General features: G+C 32.0%; 1 long non-coding RNA gene and 1 pseudogene across 1 annotated transcript; both read right to left on the reverse strand.

Annotated features, from left to right (window-relative positions):
- Nucleotides 1–534: 534 nt before the first annotated feature.
- Nucleotides 535–4,479, reverse strand: LOC108815551 (beta-galactosidase 15-like; annotated as a pseudogene).
- Nucleotides 4,480–10,196: 5,717 nt separating this feature from the next.
- On the reverse strand, nt 10,197–11,256 carry LOC108815902 (uncharacterized). The gene is made up of 3 exons (XR_001943765.2): nt 10,914–11,256; nt 10,683–10,825; nt 10,197–10,611 (listed from the first exon to the last, which is right to left on the reverse strand). It is a non-coding gene; the product is annotated as an uncharacterized LOC108815902 (long non-coding RNA).
- Between the last annotated feature and the right edge of the window lie 8,082 nt (nt 11,257–19,338).

The raw sequence follows: 19,338 nt of genomic DNA on the forward strand, positions 1-19,338 counted from the left end.
TGGGAACTATACTATTTATACAGACTCAGCTATACTATTTAAGATATAGTCTTCTATTCTTCATGTTTTTATATACTATTTCCTTCAACTAAAACACTATGTTATGCTTTAAAATTTTATGTTTCTTTTCTCTGTCATTTTTTATGATTGGTTGTAAGCTCAAGATTTTATTTGATGCAAAAAAACAAAATAAAAATGTCCCAATAAAACTTGAAATCGTCTATCTTAATACACTTAAATAATTTATTTGCCAACTGAGCTAGAGCATTTTAGTAAGTGTTATATATTAAAGAGAAAACATAAATATTGAAGGGAACAATTAATCATTTTTTCAGAGAGAGTAAGGATGGTGGAGAAGAAATGACAACGACTTTTTGGGAAAAGAAGATGATTGTGTAATGTATATAAGAATGAGTTTTTTATTGAATCAAGCCACTACCCGTAAAGATTAAAAGACTTAAATATTTTAAAAAGAAAAGTATAGCATAATTTGAAAATGTGATAAAGAAAACACCACAAATATAGAAAAAACATTTAGCAGATAGCTTCGACAGCGAGCCTTCTAGCAGCACCACTGCAATCCGGTGCTCCAAACTTTTCCGTAGAGACATCAATGGAGCACTTCTCTTTTCCAACACATTCTTGTGTGATAATATCAATTGTGTTGTTACTTGATTCACAAGTTCCCTTTTCAAAAGATCCACAACTGCCATCCGGGTTACCAAAGGAGGCAAATTTGATGGCCGAAATGGGTTTTCTATCGCATGAAAGCTCAATAACGTTGTTCTCATAAACATTAGCACATACACTTCCCACTCTAGTAGTTTGGAAACTGACAAGCGATGGGTTTCCTCCCATCTCCTCAAACAAAACTAGTGTGTTATCTCCTTCTGCATTCAAGAAAGAACGAGGAACATGGTACCTGTTTAAGAAAAGAACAAAGAAAAATATCTCAGTAAAGATGTCTCAGGTTTAACATTAAAATATTTGATTCTAGAACCTAATAAGATGTGAAAATGTACCATCTTTGTGTGGGTTGTCCACAATTGGTCAGACATTTTTCAGCATGATAAGGCCCTCTATAATTACATTTCGCAGAACAACCATTTTCACTTGAAATGAATGCTGGCCAATAACGTCCAATGTTGTTTCCATTGACCCAAGCTGTACCTTTCCCAAGTCCCATAAGATCGACAACAACTGGATCATTTTCCAAGGGAGCCTTGAACGTAGCCTGAAAGACAAAATGGAATGATGTGATTTGATATTAAATAAACAAGTGTTTGGTTAGTTATCTTATAGATAATAACACCTATTTACCTTATACCAAGTCATGGTTCGGTTAAATGGTACACTTTCAACTGACCATTTAGACATTGATTCTGTTCTAAAGAGCTGGTTCTCAAACCCATTTAAACCGGTTTTGTAGCTCCATTTATGAGCAGACAAGTCCTTAGCTATAGTTTCATCACCATTTCTTCCATTAATAAAAATGGGTCCAGTGATTCCAGCCGGCTTACTTTCAAAGAAAGCACCATAGTTCTATAAATAAATTGACAAAAAAAAATTCAGTTAAAATTAAAAATAAAAGAGTTTAAACTTTAAAGAAAATAGAGGATACAAATAAAATATAAAAACTTACCGCAAGTCCCACAGTTATGCTAAGAAGAGCAATGACATTACGACCAGACTTAAACTTTACATCTTTCTCAAATACATAATGAAATTTTCCATCCTCGGCGTGTTGATTACCTAAAAATATAAATCAATGATTTTTGGTAAGTGAGTGTTATTGAGATTTTTAAAACATATATAGGAGTTACGTACCAATATATTTTCCATTGACAAAAGCGTGAAGGACATGAGCAGTACTGTTGACGCGAAGAGACATGGTTTTACCCAAAAATGGATCTCGTTTTCTAAACTTAACGGTAGTCATGTACCATAGATAATCACTTTGGTCATTGGTTACTACTTTCTGATCAAATAGTTGTGTCTGTGTAGATTCTCCTTTTCCTTTCAAAAGGAAGTTTTCCATGTTCTCTGGTCTCCATGACCATTTCAGAGTAGAAGGGCTATCCTCAGCTTCATTTGGTTTCTTAACCATCATTGAAGTCTGAGTGGTAATCTGAAAATTTAACACCAACAAATAATGAATTTTTGTTACAAATTTGAATGAACAATTGTTGTTAGTATGAAAATTTAAAATCAACAAAAGAAAATGTAAAAGAAAAAACCTTGGCAGTGTTGTAAACCTCATTTTTGCAATCCGGTAAAATGGTAACAGACCAAGCCGGGACAACGTAAGATTCTCCTTGGAAACTAATTGTTGCATCTGAAGTTTCATTTCCATTTCCAAAAAAGCAGCTTGATCCTTCTTTGGTTTTATAAATTGTTGCCTATATAATATTGTCATGATAAATAATTAGTTCCAGAATAACATGTAAAATACTGATAAAAATAACAAGAATATTACCGATGCATAGTTTCCAAAGTCAATGGTGGAGATGTTTCCGTATGTGAGAGTTCTCTCCATAGAATGAAGAACATCATGAAGTTGTTTCAAATGCCCATATTTTGGTTGATTCAAATTACCTAATAGATTTTCCCATGTTAGTAAAAATAGAAACTTCTAAAATATTTTAAATATTAATACACTTTAAATTTACCGTATTCGTCAAGGGGAGCATCGTAATCATATGATGTTGTGATGTATGGACCACCTGCGGTTCTATCAAAGTTGGTGCCTCCATGGTACTATAATAATAAAAAATATTCAATTACTCTTTCTATTTAATGTCGATTTTCTGTAAGCTTATTTTAATAAATACGTTAAATTTTAATTATTATCTTTTACCATATAATAATTATTAAAAGTTCCTCCTCTTTGGAAGAATCTTGCAACAGAAAATGCAACATCTTCTGTTGTTCTGTGAGGATTTTTACCACCCCATTGCTTAAACCTAAACAAATAGAAGACAAAGTAAACATATTTATGATAAAATACATATTAAATAAAGACAAATAATCACAATGAAAATGAAACTAACCATCCGGTCCAATTCTCAGTCCACATCTTAGGAGTGTTGGGATTGTTTGGTACAAAATTGTCACAATAGAAGCCATTACATGTATTCAACTAGAAAAGCAAAACAATTTAAAAATAGTTAATCTTTGAACATATTAAATAAATACTCATTATAACTAGACTGATCTAATTACCATAGGCTGAGGAGCATCATTTTGTTGACACATTATCCATGGAACACCAACATCAAGAGACTGAGCCATGTTTGCACACCACTTAATGTATGCTTTACCCGATTCTCCATAAGGTCCCATTACATTTCCATACTCATTTTCTATCTGCATGATTAATAAAAAAAAGATAAGTATTTTTAAGATTTATATATAACATTACGAAAAGACATTTGTAATTAAAAGATTAAATCAATTACCTGAGCAAGAATAATTGGGCCTCCTTGTGATGCAAATAAATTTTCTTTCTTGACCATGTCTACTATCATAGTTGTGAAGTTTTGCATCTCATCCTATACATAAATCATTCATATATAATTTAATTTAAAAAAAACACTACATATATGATAATAATAAAAAAGGAATATTGATCATCAGGTAATATTACCATAAATGCTTTATTTGTAGTTCTAAACACCATTCCAGGCATGTTGTGCAGCCACACAGGGAATCCTCTGTTTAAAATAATTAAAAAAAATTCAGGTCAAAATTTTTATATGAGAAACTGTATTATCATCATACGAGAAGCTAACTCATTATGATAGGTTATTAGAGTTATATACTACAATTAAAAGACTATTATTCACATTTACGATACATAAGTTTTGGTATACTGATCAACAAAATCAATTCATTGGACCGTTTATCGACCAAATCATTATATATGAGATACAACACTATCACCATACAAGAAGCTAACTCATTATGAAAATGTATTAACTAGTATATATTTCACGTAAAGAGACTAGCTAAATCAATTTTAGTGTATTACCCATAATTCCACTCAGCACATGCATATGGTCCTATGCGAAGAACACCATACAATCCTTCATCTTGAATGGTTTTCAGGAACCGAATAAGATCTAATTTTCCAGAAAAATCATATTGACGGCGAGTAGGCTCATGCGCATTCCAGAAGACATAAGTTTCAATTGCATCAAGACCTCCTTCTTTACTTTTTCTGATAAGATCTGGCCACATCTATACATATAAACAAAAACTATTATAATTAGTAGCAAACATAAAAGAATAAGACCACACATACTGTTTGATTTAATTTAGATTAAACACCTCAGGAGTGCTTCTAGGATAATGTATTGCACCAGAAAGGAGAACTCGGCGGTGACCATCAATGGTAATGGCTCGGCCATCATGAGAAACAATTGTGGCATAGACACTAGTTACGAAAATAAAACATAAAAGAACTCTTAGAGACACCATATTTACTTAGAAGAATGGGTTTTCGATGAAGGGATATGAAAGCAAATAAATCTTTTATAGGGGTATGAAATCGTTACTTAAAGATAATATGGACAATTATAGATATACCGAAAAACAAAATATTAAGTGTCATTTTGTTTAAGTATAAAGTTTGTTTATCTTTTAACTAATTCTCGTGAATTTTGTAACCAATAAAAACCATTTATCCTGACTTTTGATTTAAAATTGTATTGGATAATAACAGATTTTATGCCAAAAATCTGATTCAATGTAGCTCTGTTGTTGAAATTTGTTTCCAATTCATTATATCATAAAACATGTCACTACAACAAAAGTTTCCATTACTAGCACATTGTTATAGCTCGTTTTACTGAATTGTTATCATAGATGATTTAGAATTTTTTTATATTATATGATAGCATTAGATAAACGCTATGATAGAATGAGTTTTTTATATGCCCTCATTTCCACTGCCCTCTTCATGATCAGGATGAGTGACTCCAACCTCTTCCACTGCCTTTTCTACAGCTTGTGCTGGGACCTCCCTCACCTTCTCTGGTTCCTTTGGTAAACTGATGCCAAGTCTCTCCATAATTACTCTCAGATTTTTAGCTTTTTCTGAGGCAGATTGAGATAGATCGTTGAGATCTCCCCAACTCTTCTCATCATAATAGCCTTTTGATTCAATGAACTCAACATCCCTGGATACTAGAACTCTCCTGGTGTCTGGATTATAACACTTGTACCCTTTCTGATGTGTTGAATATACAATGAACATTGTCTTTGTGATGCTGGCCTCTAGCTTGTTTCTGAGTTCTCCTGGAACTAAGACAAAGCACACAGACCCAAACACACGCAAATGATCTATATAGGGTTTTTTTTGTTCAATACCTCATATGGAGTGGCATCAAGGAGCACTTTTGTAGGTGTGCGGTTAATAAGATAGGTAGCAGTGACAACTGCATCTCCCCATAACCTCTTAGGTACATTACCATGGAACATAATGCTTCTGGCGACCTACATTAAGTGTCTATTCTTCCTTTCTGCCACGCCATTTTGTTGTGGTGTGTATGGGCAACTTGTTTGTTGGACGATCCCATGTGCAGCTAGATGTTGTTTGAAGACTGTGCTAGTATATTAACCACCATTATCTGATCTAAGAATTTTGATCTTAAAATTGGAATGGTTAGTGATATAATTTCGAAAAATTTTAAAAGCTTCTAGCACCCTATCTTTTGATTGCAACAATGTGATCCATGTATATTTAGACTTCTCATCAATAAATGTCACAAAGTATCTATGATGTTCTCTAGATGCACAAGGGGCAGTCCACACATCATAATGAATTAGATCAAAGCAACTATCATAGATGGTCACTGATTCAGAAAACACACTCTTACAATGTTTTCCTAAGATACAAACCTCACAATCACTTTTAAAAGAAATACCATGCAACATGATGTTCAATGTACGAGAATGAAGATGTCCTAATCTAGCATGCCATATTACATCTTTAGGGATTTGAGAAACATAACTGAAATAGCAAGATAATTCAGATGATGGCTGAGTGTCCTCAATCAAGTACAAGTCTCCCTTGGTTACACCTTTGCCAAGCAACTTACTTGACTCAATATCCTGAAAATAAACCTCATTAGGAGTGAATGTAACATGGAAATTTAAATCATTAGTGAACTTTTAACAGAGATAAGGTTTGATGCAAAAGTGGGCATATAAAATGCCTTAGATACTTTGTCAAACCGTTTCAATTCACCTACACCTTTTATTGGAATTTTATCACCATTTGCTATCATCACATTTCCTAATACACTTTAAAATTAACCCTTAGACTTGCAAAATATTTACAACCTAATTCCACTGAAGTAATTAAATGAAACTACTTTTAAGTAATCTTTGTCTTTTCCAAAATTAATAAAGTAATAATTCATAAATATATTTTTTCCATGTCTTTTAAAATTAATAAAATATCTCCTAAATTAAATTCATAATAAATTTAATATAGATCTTTTAACTTACCTATTCCATATTAATATTATAAAAATTAATAATATACATAAACTTAAGTCCATTTATAACCGCAGCCGGCATGTACACAAACTTAAGTCCATTTATAACTTCTTATCAGTTGCATCAAATTTATATTTTCATGTTATTTTCTTACATATTTAAATCTTAATTTTATATGTTACAGATTTGATAGAAGCTTAACAATCATTTTATTTTCTTAAAAATGTTATAGCTAATGCATCATTTATAAATAACATGCTAATTCGTAATTTTCTATTTTCATACTTTTCAAAAAGTTGTTCGTTATATATATATCTTAAACATGAATCTTATTATATAAATGTTAGATTTTTTTATATAATACCCAATATCAGTGATATATTCTACGCTAAAATATAAAATTAAGTATAAATATAACATTTACATTCACAAATACTACTACAATTACAAAATCTATATTATTAAAATAGAAGTACCATTTAAAATTGCCCCTTAATTTTCATACTTATTTACACTATCATACCACTGATAATTAAATAATACTATATATTTTAATGTTTTGTGTTTCCCATTTAGATTAATGTGTTTTCCTAAATTAAATTTAAATTAAATACACTCTATTCACTTATCCATTAAATCAATGTCAAAATTATTTATTTTTATCTGCTTTAAAAAAAATATTCAAACGGATTTACCATTTTGGTATCTAGAGAACCAGAACCAAACCGGATCTGAACATAATATTCGATATTTGAATGTATTTGAATCATATTTATACTTGAATATGTTAGCTACTTTTAGAGTTAATATTCAAGATAAAAGCTATTTTAAAGTTGTCTAAAATATTTTAAAATATAAAAAGTGGTCAAAAGTAAACATCTAAAATAGATAAAAAATAATCAAAACATCAAAATACTTAAAATATATATTTATTTTTCATCCAAATATTCAAGTTAACATATTCTTAATTTAATTTAGGTACTTTGGCTTACATTACTCAAATTTATATATGATATTATTTTAATTATTAGATTTAGGGAAATTTAAAATATATATAAATTTTGAAAATTTAAAAATAATTTAAAACGGATTATCTGAACATGAACCGAACCCACAAAGATCCGGACCAAACATGAACCAAAATTTATAAATACCTGAATGGAGTTAGAATCATTAAATTTGAAAATCTCAAACCCAAATAGATTTTAATCGAATTCGAATGGGTATCCAAATACAAACCCATAGCTTAGTCAATGTAAAACGATCAAATATTAAAAATATATCATTTAATATAATTAAATAAAAATTAAAGCTGAAGATTAATACCTGAACGGTCGCACGGGTCAAGATCTAGTTTTAATTAAGCTAGAGTCACTAATCATATGATGGGAAGCACTAGAATCAATAATTAATGGCCTAGCAGTTTTTAAAATATTTATTGAGATACCAGAAGTGTGAGAAGCATTAAGTGAAATACCAAGGGTTTTAGGGATACTAGAGTTTTCTTTCAAGGCCTTGATGAAAGCATCCAAGTTTGATCTCCTGATGGTCTCATCCTGCTTGGTCCTTGCTGTATAGTACACTGAGGTTAAAGTCATGGCACTTCCCACACCATTGTTGTTGGAGCACATTGAGCTGGGAGTCATCGGTTCTGCTCCATCAGTTGAGAAGTGGTCTCTTTCATCCATCTAAAAGCCTGGATCCTTGAACTTGTTTGGCTTCAGATGAGGATGGAGAATCCAGCACTTGTCATTCATGTGACCTTTCTTCTTGCAATGGTCACAGATCAAGACTTTCCTATCATATTGCTTGTAAGCCTCCTTGTTTGCCACTGCTTCCTTTAGCTTGGTGACCCATGCTTAGGTCTCCTTTGCTTCTAAATAGACCCATAGACCCCTCCTCCTTCTGTATTTGCACACACACACATCATGCAGATCAGGTAGCTTATCAGCCCTCAGGATGTGCTTGATAAGACCTCCATAGAATGAGTTGAGCGTGAGCAGCAACCCAAACACCTTGTCCTTTTCACGCCTAGCATTCAAGGTGTCAGGATATGTGGTGTGTGGTCTAAGCAGCTCCAGCTTTTCCCAAAGGGGCCTGAACTTGCCAAAGTGAGGTTGGAACTCCATACCTCCTTGGCTGAGAGCATTGAGAGCTCTTTTCACTTCAAAAACTCTTGTAAGGTTAGAGACTTTTCCATAAACCTTGTAGATAGTATCCCACAGCTGTTTGGTAATCTCATAGTATGAGTAAAACTCTATGATAGCTGGGTCAAGAGAGCTAAAGAGGACTGTGAGCACCATGAGATCTCCCTGACCCCATTTGTCTTCATCAGCTACCACTATCTTCTTTCCATCTTCTTCTTGGATAGTCTGTTTTGGACATGACTCCATAAACCTTTTCTTACAAGAGCATTCTTCACCATCCTGGCCCATAAAAGATAGTCAATCCCTTTTAAGGTCACATGAATGCTGAGAGGACTGTTGTTGTCCATTGCTCAACTCCCCAAGACCAAGAACAAAAAGAGAGTAATGAAAAATAAAACAGCAACAGAAACAGAGTAAGCTTGTTTGCGGAAGTAAATAGAAGGTTCAAGAGCTTGTATGTCTCAGACTATATTGGAATGTATGAAATAAGAGAAGTATTTGTGTGAGGAATCAAGATCAAGTAGGAAAGAGCTAAGAGAATCTGAGAGAGAGAGATTAGAGAGAGATGGATACAAGAGTAAAGAGGAACATATTTCCTTAGTTTTAGATAGAGTTGATTACTGAAAGAGACACTTTTTCTCTTTTTAACTCTATAAGACACATCCCACTAGAGGGACACTTTCTTCCTCTTCCTCTCTAAGTGATTATACCCATCTACCATTCTCCTTTGGTTAACGATTTGAAGAGGTGAGTTAGTTTTATTATTAAAAAAAGATGTCACTTTTGTGGGACCAAACACAGCCAACCAGTTTCCAAGCTTTATGAAAACCAATTGTATTTCCAGCGCTTTATCCTCTTCTACATTGTTCTTTTCATTATATCTAATGTTTTAACTTTTATTTTCTTATAATTTAAAATACATAAAACAAATATAATTGTTACAACAATTTGTAATTTTCTTTTCTCTACATTTCAAGATCCACTTTTATATATATTTTAAAAAATTTTAACAAGATTATATAAAAATGTATGGACATAAAAAATGTGGACAGAAAAATATTATAAAAAATGTATGTACATAAAAAACGTGGACAGAAAAATATGTTCATATACAGATAAAAAACATGAGTAGAAAATGTGGACAAGGATAGTTACAAAAAGTGAAAAAAATCTTATATACAAGTGAAAGATGTGGATGAGATACATATGGACACGAGTGAGTAAACAAGTAATGAAATATGGACATAGATATAGAAGAAAATTATTGTGGATTAAGTGTTCGTGAACAAATGAAATATGGACATAGATATAGAAGAAAATGTTGACATAGACACAGTAAATGTATGCAAAAAATTGTTCATGGCTTAGTGTTGATTTGAGAAATTTGGTTTCATATATTAACTAAATTAACTAAGATCCTATTTTAGTGTTGGTGTGAGTGGATGATATCTATTTTTTTCAAATGATTGGTTATTTATTTTATTATTTTTATACCACCTAATGTTTTCAACTGATTTTATTTCAAAATTTAAGAGTTATAAAAAATAAATATAATTATTACAGTAATTTATATATATATATGATATATATAAATATATATCAACATTAACAAAAAACTAAGTGGACATGGACATGAACCAAATCTGTGGACGTGGACGACACATGTAGAAAAAAATTTGCAGACGAAAGCGTATTCATTACTTGAAAGAGAAAACAAAGGTCTGGAGACAACTACTCAAACCAAAACAAAAGACAAAACAGAAGGAAGATGCTTAACTAAATCCGCCTTGAAATAATGACCTCTCATCTCATGAATCCACCAGAGGATCTTAGGAAGAACTTCAGGAACATTGTTCTTGAGAACAGCATCAAGCCATTTCCCAGCAACAGCAGTGTTCAAAACAACCAAATCAGACTTGAACGCTGTATCTATAGCTTCCTGACTCTTCGCTGAGATAACCTAAACACAGTCAAGAAGATTGATTATACTAAAGAAAGAAAAAAAGAACAAAGGAGGTTAAATCTCAAAACCTTCACTCCTCAATCCAACATCTTATGTTCCAAAACATTAACCACTTCATCAGCTTCAACAGGTTTCTGATTCGTAGTCCAAACAACTTCAGCACCAACTCCTCTCAGCAAAAACGCGAGCTCCATCAATAACAAAGGCCCACCTATAAAAACAAACCAAACTAACTTCATCACTCGAAAAGACGAAAACTTGAACTCGACCCAAGAATAAGGAGCGAGAATTATTATCACCTGAGAGGGAGGGTTCGTGAGAGACGAGTAGAACGAGCTTCGATTTCATGAAACTGAGAGGATTCGGACTCACCGCCGACGATCGGATCTTCACGTCACTTCTCTCTTCCTTCTCCACAACGATGTAAGAGAACCAAAGGGCCGATGAGAATTAATTATCAAAAAGATAGAATGATGGGTATAAAGATTGAGAGGAGAATCACAGAATCAAAACCAGCGTTGATGTTTCTGGGTTCATGGTGTTCTTCAACGAAGGATGAAGGAAGAAGGAGAGAGTTTTGAAAATTAAAATCACGTAATTTGGAAAGTAAAGTAAATATGAGATCTGATATTTTTGTTTTGTTATTTCGGACAGAAAAATGAATTTGAATTGAAAAAGAGAATCATGGTTAGTTGCTTTGGTTAGGTTAAGTTTGGTCTGGTGAATACTGAGGGCAAGAAAGACAATAGCACTACAAAAAAGTCTACATTGATAGCAGATTGTTATAGCACGTTTTACTGAACTGCTATCGTAGATGACTTAAAAATTTCCGTATTATATAATAGCATTAGATAAATGCTATAATAGGGTGAAACCTAAAATATCACTTAATTAATGCTATTTTGAAAATTAACTGAGCGGGAAAATAAAATTACTGATTCCGCCAATGCTTATCGGGAAATTAGGTTTAAGCACCAAAATATTATTCAAGTGTCTTCGATAAAACTATCAAAGACATATAATAGCATTTTTCTAATGCTAAGAAAAACTATTTGATCCCCTAAATCCTAAACCCTAAATTCTAAAATAACCCTTACAACTCTAATCTTTTCATATTATAACTTCAAATCTTAAAATTAAATTCAAAATTTAATCTTCTTAATCTTAAACTATAATTTTCTAAACATAAATCTTAAATCAATTCCAAAATCATACCAAAATAAAGTGCCTAAGTTGAAACTCTAAACCTATCTTTAAACTATAATCTTTAAACATAAACTTTAAAAATCTAATAATTTCATAATATAATCTCAATTTTAAATTTAAAAATCAAAACTTAATATTCTCAATTATCTATATCTTAAAACAAAAAAAAAAATCTTAAATTTTATATCTAAACACAATGAAAAATTGCTAAATATACCACTTTCATGATACCACTTTTTAATTATACACTAACCAACTATACCACCAAATTTTTAATAGGCAAAATACTATTATATCCTTGAATAATTATACCTATGCTACTTCCTTTCTCCCCTAATTTGAAATCGATCATTCCATTTATACATGAACGATATCAACTCCGGTGTGATTGGACGGTGCTAACGAGTTCTCCGGCGGATTTGACAACTGCCTAGTTCTCCGACGAAGCTGACAATACGATCTTTCACACAAACTCACATGAACGCGTAATTTCTCTTCGGCATGAAACCAATCCCAGACACCGAGAAGATCTAGAGAAGGATGAAAAGCTCCGACGAAGAATGAAAAGCTTCGGTGATGAACGAAGAGATCCAGTGAAGAGATTTGTGGACCAAATTTGATGAGATCAACAACACTTTGGTGATCGAATCTGACGAAACCAACGACGCTCCGGTGACCATATTCAATTGCTCAGACCAAATCCGACACGGCCAACGATGCTCCGGTGAACACCGGCAAGCTCCAGTCATCACGACCGACGAACTCCGAGATAGTTTGAGTCACTGGATTTGAATCCCAAGTTCAATTGAGTAAATTAGTTCGATTGAATCAATGTAAAGCTTCAAATCTAATTGACGTGATTGAACTTTGAAATGCAATTTTTCTGAGTTAAATTACAGTGAATCGTGTTTTGGAAGTGAGTGCTTATGCATAGGAATAATATGTGATTGGTTTGTGTTCAGATGTTGAAGATTGACAAGGATGTGAGCTGTTTGAAGAATCAAGAGGGACTCTGAACAAGAACGTGGTTTTGAGATAAAAGAATTACGGATTTACAAAGCTTTATAAAAGTTTCAGAGTTGGCTTCTTAACATCATCTTCTCTCTTATCTTCTTCAGACATCTCTGATACTAAAAAATTGTATATATCTCCTCATACTTGTTTATGTACCCTTATAAATGTTAAACCTTATAAATTGTTTTTTTATAAATCGTTATAAATTATTTACATACCCTAATAAATTATTATACAAACCATTATACATTGTTTTATTAACCTTTCTAAATGGTTATAGACTTTTTTAATTGATTTTAAACCTATATACGTCTTATAATACCCCTTATAAATTGATTATATACTTTCATAACGGTTTTATAAACAATTATAAATTGAATGTTATTCTTTCTAGCCAGTTTTACTACACTTCCAAAGTGAGAATTCTCTATTTCACCAAATTATTCATTCCTAAAATGCAAGAAACATTTCCAACATAATCCAGCTTTGAACATTGGATGATCAGTTTTGGCTTGTCTGATGGCTCTGTTAAAGTATCACGATACCTCGCCGGTAACTTCATGGTTGTGCAAAATATGTTGCTTTGACTGCAGAACACGACAGAATAAATTTCTTAAGCTAATGAATTTATAATAATTTATAAAACACTTATTTGAACATAAAATTATTGACTAGTTAGAGAAATAACCTGTTGTAATGCTGTTAAGTAACCAATACTACTTTTTTACTACATTTTGTTTCTTGTAACAGATTATGAACATGCATTGAGACTTTTACATAATTTTCTCACATGGGATGATACAAAAGTATATGTTTTGCAAAGCCTATTTGTGTTCATAGTCTTTTTGGGCGATTTTAGAAAAATCAGCTTATCAGCCATTATAAATCAATTTATAAACCTTTATAAATCACTTCATAAACACTTATCATTCAGTTAACAAAAAATCCCTAAATATAAACATTTACAAATGACTTCTTAAACTTATGAATAATTTACAAATCCTTATAAACGATTTAATAAGCCTTTATAAAAGGTTATATGACTTCATAAAATAATTACCTTTTGATATTCTAAAAATATTTATAAATGATTTTATAAATCCTTATAAATAACTTTAAATATTCTTATAAATCTAAAGAACACGTGCAAGTTTTGAAAAGAGATGATGATATTTGGCAGATTCTGAGGCACATGCGGGCAGCAAGTAAGGCTCCACCGTTTCAGAAAATTTACATAGCCTTATAAATTGTTTAATAATATTTTATAATGGTGTATAAACTTTATAAATTATTTTTATAAATTATTAATAAATATTATACAAACCATTATAAATTGTTTTATAAGGCTTTCTAAATGGTTATAGATTCTTTCAGTTGATTTATAAACAAAAAACCCCTTATAAATTTAATATAAGGTTTCATAAAGTTTTTATAAACCCCTATTAATAGTATACATACCCCTTATAAATTATTTATAAACTTTCATAACGTTTTTATAAATATTTATAAATGGTTTATAGATTTTATAACTTGTTTTATATGCTTTTATTAATTGTTTATATACTCTTAAAAATAATTTTACATACCCTTATAAGGTTTTGTAAAGAGATGATGATACATTGATGTGTTGGGTCACAAAATTTTTATATTTATGAGGAAATCAAAACACTGAGTTAATCACAAGATGCAAAGAATAAACAACATTTTATAAGTTTCTACAATTCTCTAATTTATAAATTTATAAACCCTTATAAAACTACATTTATAATCTTTTATAAAACACATCAACCTGTCTTTCGGGATTTTAGAACTCAGATTTTCTCCCATAATTACCGCTTTTGTGATTGTTGCTATTACAAGAGATAATCTTTCTAGTGTTGGCATGCTTCTTGCTTTCTCTTGAAACATATCATACAATGTTCTCACCGTAAACTTATCACCATTGCCCAACATCCAAAGGTATGGTTCTTCCTTATTTTGAATTACGGCTCTGTTATTGTTTGATCTTCCTCACAACGTAAGCCTGCTATCAGATAAAATTCCATTCGTACAAACCTCATAGGCTGGTCCGAGAAAGTAAACCAGAGATCCTCTCCTTTTGTCAATACTCTACGCTGCATGAGAAAATAGAACAACTCTTCTGAAAATTGAACCCTACTCCTTCTAACCAGCTTCACAATGCTTCCAATGAGAGAGTTCTCTATCAAATAAAATTCTTATTTTCCTAATATATCTGATACCTTCTCGACATAAACCATCTTTGAGTGATGGATTATCACTTTGGGATTATCTGGTGGTTCTCCAGCTTCATAAACCCTCAAAGACAATTTCAAAGTTCAGCAAAACCCGTTGCTATCTAACTACTATATAAGACAACACAGTTCACGCATTTTAAAATTACTCAAAACCCACATTCATAAAGGATTATAATTTTTCAAAACTTAATGTTCACTATCTATACTCTTTCTCTTAAATCTAACTGTAATACAAGAAAATACTTCTCGAGTTCACGCATCTTAAATCTACTTGAAACCCACATTTATAAAGGTTTATAATGTTTCAAAAACTCATTGTTCACCATCGATACTCTTTCTCTTAGATTTAACTAGGGAATTGAAAATACTCAACCAATCTTCTTTGATTTTTTTTTATAACAGAAATAACAAAATCAAAAATGACTTGAAACAAACCAAAAGGTATCCAAATTTAAAAAAAAATACGTGAAGAAGAGAATCGTGAAGAGGAGACGGCATTATTGAGATGAGATTTGAGTAGTGTGATTGCTCTTGTCATCTGAGAGAAATTGTATCTTGAATTCGTCGTCATCGGATGCTCTTACCAGAGAGGCATCGTGACTCGTGACAGAGAAGACCTTTTCTCGTTGTCGTCGTGAGAGTGGCTGTCGTGCGAATCCGTCGTGAGAGTCGCCGTCGTCGTGAGAATCGCCGTCGTGAGAGTCATCGTTCGCCGTCTCGATTTTGTCTTGGAAAAGAAAATTGTATCTCTTTCTAATCCCTTGAGATCTAAGGATATTTAGGTCATTTACTTATTAACTGAAGTGGTATTTATAAAAATGTTCATAGAGTAGTGGTATAGTTGAATAATGGTATCATGAAAAGTGTATAAGTAAAATTTTCCCAAACACAATTTGTAATTTCCAAAATTCTTTAGTTTTATAACTTTTACTTTCTAACTAAACTCTAAACTCCAAACCTATTCCCCAAACCTCAAATATATGTCAAACCCTTTGTATTGTATCATAAATTATAAATCTACACACATAAATTACAAATCTATTTTTTAAATTTTATTCACAAACTTCACTCTAAATTAAACATAAACTCTATATATTCTTTAAAAGTGATATAATCAAAATTTATTTTAAATCTAAATCTTAAAATTAGATTATACATCTGTTTTCCAAATTTCAAATTCGAAATTTAAAAATGTAAACTCTAAACTCTATTTCATAAACTCTTTAACTCTATTTTCTAATACCTAAATACCAATCAAAAAGTTTAACTTTCAAAATTTAAATCTGAAATTTTAAATTGTAAAATCTAAATCTTAGATTTTTCCTAATTTTTTTTTTTTTTGAAAATTTATCATAAATATCTATATCAACACTTGGGGTTCGGGACGCCGGGCCTCATGGTACTGAAGGCATTGATAATGATGAGATCTCAATGAATTATTTGATGTCTGGAAGGAAACCATATATATATAAATGTGTCGACACAATACATTCATAAGAAAAAGCGCGAATATGTAGCACATGAATAATGAATCGAGGATCATGAACCCACGCAAGAGTACTCATAATAATGAATAAAGAAAGAAACGTGGGGTTTCTAAAGTGACAAATTAAAGGCGTATTGAATTGGCCATGAATATGTAAACGCCATATGATGCCCAGTGAATAGATAAATCCTGAAAGAAGGATAAAATCGTGAGACAGACCAAGGGAGGTCTATATAATCCAAAGTGGTGGATAATACTACATATGTCACTACATATAATGTCTGGAAGAAATTCAAAAGATGTAGTATGTTATATATGACTCACTGGATGATGGTAATATTATTGGTACCTAAAAGGTTTACCAAAATATCCTGAGCTCAGAATCATAAGATGAGAAAAGAAGTTCTCATGAACAGCATTTTCCTAAAGCTGTCCATGGACTGAATTAAATTGCTACATGTAAGCAAATGAAAAAGTTCTATAAGAACAATTCAAATCAGTCCATAGAGGAATTTTTAAAATTTCTTGTGATATATTAACCAGCCTAAGATAGGTTAAATGGTTATTCATCAAACCTTAGAAAGGTTATAGACCATCACCACAAATTAGCCAAATTTTGGTAATACTTATGGTTGGTCAAAATTCTCAGCATGAACCAACCAAGCTGTGGTATGAATGAATAAGCTATCATAAAGATAAGCTATAAGATCAAAGTTCATCTTTGAACAAAAAGGTGTAGGACCGCATTATGCGTCCATATGCGACCCAAACGGGTCCGACCATATTATAAGATTTGGTCCATGATAAAGCTGTAGATCATGGATGTCATTAGACATAAATTTGAGGATCAATTAGATCAATTCTATGTCATGACCATGTCCGGCCTAGATCAGTCTAATCGTCCATATATATATGTGTACGAATTGCCGACACACAAAGACTGCAAAATGACTTAGATCGATCATAGATAAACTATGGATATAAGGATCATGATCTAACAGACATGACCTATGTATAAAGTTGTCTATGGCAAATAATATTATACTCATAAAGCTAAGGCATGTCCATAAGTCCTAAAGAGCTAAGTAGCTCATACTTGATATAATGATGATCCATGTTATATAAAGGATCTAAAGTACTAGCCGACCAATATTATGGAAAGGCATATAAAAGTGATTTGGTCAAAGACCATAATCAAACGACCAGAATATAAAATAGTACATTTTATCTAAAGTACTTAAGCGGTCGATATCAAAGTGGTACATTTTCTAAAGTACCATCAGGATTCTAAGAGACATGATATGTCCGAACAATACAAGATTGTTCAAGTAAGAATCCATGAACATCTATTCAGCAAGTGATGTTCAAATCAGGGGGAGTAGTATGTGTTGTACTCTTTTTCCTTAACTATGGTTTTATCCCAATGGGTTTTCCTAGTAAGGTTTTAATGAGGCAACATTAAGCATATTATGAACTCATATGGTTATGGCATCCAAGGGGGAGTGTTATAAAATCTATTGTGTGGATGGACCATAACCAAGTACTTAACCAAGTACTATACAAGTCCAACATATACAAGAGGAAGTGCAAGGAGGTTTACATCCGGTCTACATCGGTTCATCTACAAACCGGACCGAGATCATAAGACTCAGTCAACCTTGGAGATATCACCATGACCAAGTCTTCTCTATGACATCAATGTAGTCAATGTAATTAATGTGTAGATTTTATTCCTTGTAAAGCATTTGTAAACCCTTGTATCAAACCACTATATATTGTGGTGTTGGCTAATGAGAAATACACACAACTTTCTCACAAATCACTCTCCACATTCTCTTTAATTTATAACATCTTTCCTTAGAAGCTGTTATTTTTCATACATCATTAAAGTGCACAATGTACTTTTACTGAAGTGTCCACTTTGATATTATAGGTAAATTTCTCTTATCTTTGTCTTTGATTCTTCATTCTTCATCCTAACAAACTCTTCATCTCTTTATTGTCTTCATGTCAACACTTCTGATATTGTTCTCACCAAGCCTTGACTCAGTGTTATCATCAACGCGTTTTAACCACTCGAGCTATTTTTTTTTTTTTTTTTGACGGCAAACGGTTATTCTATTACTCAAGCTTGAGGTGGTCTGGGTAACCAGACCGGAATAGAACAACCAATAAAATGTAACTTCCTATGGAAGGATCTAGCTGTCTTAGCTAAAAAGTCTGAAATCTGATTACGCGCTCTAGGAACATAAGAAATCTTGAAGTCGGGGAAGCAAATGATCAGTGTCTCTATCCTCTCCAGCTCCGTAGCAAAACTTGGCCAAGCATGGGGTTCCTTGACCATAGCAATCAATTCCTTGCAGTCTGTTCCAAAGTTCTGACAAGTTGAATGTTGAAGCATATTCTCCATCGCCTATCGCAGTGCTTCCACTTCTGAGTGCAGAGCTGATTCTCTTCTATTTTCTAAAGAATGATGAGCTATACAGTCAATGCTCTCTTTTAAGCTATAGTTTTTCATTGTATCTTTTCTCTTCTCCAATCTCACTTTATTTTTCCATGTTGTTTTCAAACAGATTTATGCAGTCTCAATCACCATTCGTATAGTGGAAGGTAATCAACCTTGCATGTATTTTTGAACATCAAATCTTCTTGTTCACGTTCTCTTTGTACCTCTTTTATAGTCTCGGTGTATGCTCATTGCTTTAATATGGATACTGAGTTTCTTTCTTTTACAACTTCTTCCAAATGCTTTAGATGTTAATT

The sequence above is a fragment of the Raphanus sativus genome, chromosome 7 (assembly GCF_000801105.2).
Source record: "Raphanus sativus cultivar WK10039 chromosome 7, ASM80110v3, whole genome shotgun sequence".
Classification (NCBI taxonomy): domain Eukaryota; kingdom Viridiplantae; phylum Streptophyta; class Magnoliopsida; order Brassicales; family Brassicaceae; genus Raphanus; species Raphanus sativus.